A 2421-nucleotide genomic window follows, 5' to 3' on the forward strand; every position below is an offset into this window, starting at 1 on the left:
AGGATCAGCCAGGTTTTGTAGGTTATACAGGAGGCCAAATGACACAGCACAAGCACTGTGCTGTATAAAATGCTTTAAGGGAACAGGATCAATTTTTTTTTTTTTTTTTTTAGGGTTGTGCTTAGGTCCACCCCCCAAAGGAGTCGGGGCGCAAGGCTCCTGACAGGGACAAAGGGTTTCCATGGTCTGCCTAGCCAGAAGGCCCGGAAGACCCTGTTTTTCTAGGTCAGCCGAAGCCGACCTTTGAAAACTTGGTCGAGAGACCCCTCCTCCAGAGACAGGGAAGGAAGGAACCAGAAGGACACACATCCTCCCCCTAGACGTCAGGGCAAGCCCAAGGACTCACACCTTTCATCCTAGTGAGAAAAAAACACACACAAAAGTAAAAGTGAGACAAACAGTGGGAGAAAATAAATAAAATAAATAAGTGGCCATGCAATAAATAGTGCACTGGCTGGGCCCTGAGGCCTGGAAGACATAAATTGTCCCGGATTAGCAGCGCAGAAAATAAGCATTTGGTGACTGTGACCATGAACCTGTTCACACAGTGGGGTCCCAGACCCAAGTGTTACTAACAGCATCCCTAGGACGACCACTCCAGGGGGCACAGACACTGTGGACTCTCTGCCTTCCCAGCCCATGGCCAGGACAAGGTATGTCCACTCAAATCAGGAGGTACTGGGCTCTTACAGTTTTCCCGGGGGGTTTACTCTCGTGCCTCAACTGCCTGTGGGTGCCCCCATTTCTGTCCCAGCCGGTACTAACCTTCCAAGCCTCCGTCACTCCAGCAGAAGTACATAGCCACCAGTCCAGCCCTGGTCAGGCCAGAATGACAGCACAGCACCCCCACTAGATCACTAATAAGAACAGATACTACACTTGATCTTAGCCAAAAGGCAGAGAAGCTGAAGTTTAGTTGTTGGTATGTTTGCCTTCCATAACATATTTTAGTCCCAGTGATGTCATCCCTGGGTCTCTGTGCTTCTCTATGTAGCACAAGCAGATTATAGCTATTGGGAGGGGCAATGGTGATGTACATAGGGTGATGTACATAGATTTCCAAAAACATCCCAGCAGTCTGCCTCACTACTCCTCTCAAGAGCGCTCAGCCCTGATGCAAGCAGTGGGCTGTCTCTTGGAAGGAGCTACGCAAATACCGAAACACTGTGATAGGTGTATATCAGTCTGAAGGAGTGGGCATTCCTCCTAGACATACTATATTTTCATATAGACCTCCTTAGGTAATGCCCATATACAGTTGTGCCCATAAGTTTACATACCCTGGCAGAATTTATGATTTCTTGGCCATTTTTCAGAGAATATGAATGATAACACAAAAACATTTCTTTCACTCATGGTTTGTGTTTGCCTGAAGCCATTTATTATCAATCAACTGTGTTTACTTTTTTATATCATAATCACAACAGAAACTACCCAAATGTACCTGATGAAAAGTTTACATACCCTGCTGACTTTGACCTGATAACATGCACACAAGTTGACACAAAGAGGTTGAAATGGCTATTAAAGGTAACCATCCTCACCTGTGATCTGTTTGCTTGTAATTAGTGTGTGTGTATAAAAGGTCAATGAGTTTCTGGACTCCTGACAGACCCTTGCATCTTTCATCCAGTGCTGCACTGACGTTTCTGGATTCTGAGCCATGGGGAAAGCAAAAGAATTGTCAAAGGATCTGCGGGAAAAGGTAGTTGAACTGTATAAAACATGAAAGGGATATTAAAAGATATCCAGGGAATTGAGAATGCCAATTAGCAGTGTTCAAACTCTAATCAAGAAGTGGAAAATGAGGAGTTATGTTGAAACTAAACCATGATTAGGTAGGCCAACGAAAATTTCAGCCACAACTGCCAGGAAAATTGTTCGGGATGCAAAGAAAAATGCACAAATAACTTCAAGTGAAATACAGGACTCTCTGAAAACATGTGGTGTGACCGTTTCAAGATGCACAATAAGGAGGCACTTGAAGAAAGATGGGCTGCATGGGCGAGTCGCCAAAAGAAAGCCATTACTAGGCAAATGCCACAAAGTGTCCTGCTTACAATATGCTAAACAGCACAAACAGCACAGAGACAAGCCTCAAACCTTCTGGCACAAAGTCATTTGGAATGATGAGACCAAAATTTGGCCACAACCATAAAAGCTGCATTTGGAGAGGAGTCAATAATGCCTATGATGAAAGGTACACCATTCCTACTGTGAAACACAGAGGTGGATCGCTGATGTTTTGGGCATGTGTGAGCTACAAAGGCACAGGAAATTTGGTCAAAATTGTTGGCAAGATTAATGCAGTATGTTATCAAAAAATACTGGAGGAACATTTGCATTTATCAGCCAGGAAGCTGCACATGAGACGCACTTGGACATTCCAACATGACAATGATCCAAAACACAAGGCCAAGT

The 2421-nt window shown here is 44.5% G+C and overlaps 1 pseudogene; it reads right to left on the reverse strand.

Annotated features, from left to right (window-relative positions):
* Nucleotides 1-788: 788 nt before the first annotated feature.
* Nucleotides 789-909, reverse strand: LOC141135845 (U2 spliceosomal RNA; annotated as a pseudogene).
* Between the last annotated feature and the right edge of the window lie 1512 nt (nt 910-2421).

Source organism: Aquarana catesbeiana, linkage group LG03 (assembly GCF_042186555.1).
Source record: "Aquarana catesbeiana isolate 2022-GZ linkage group LG03, ASM4218655v1, whole genome shotgun sequence".
NCBI lineage: Eukaryota > Metazoa > Chordata > Amphibia > Anura > Ranidae > Aquarana > Aquarana catesbeiana.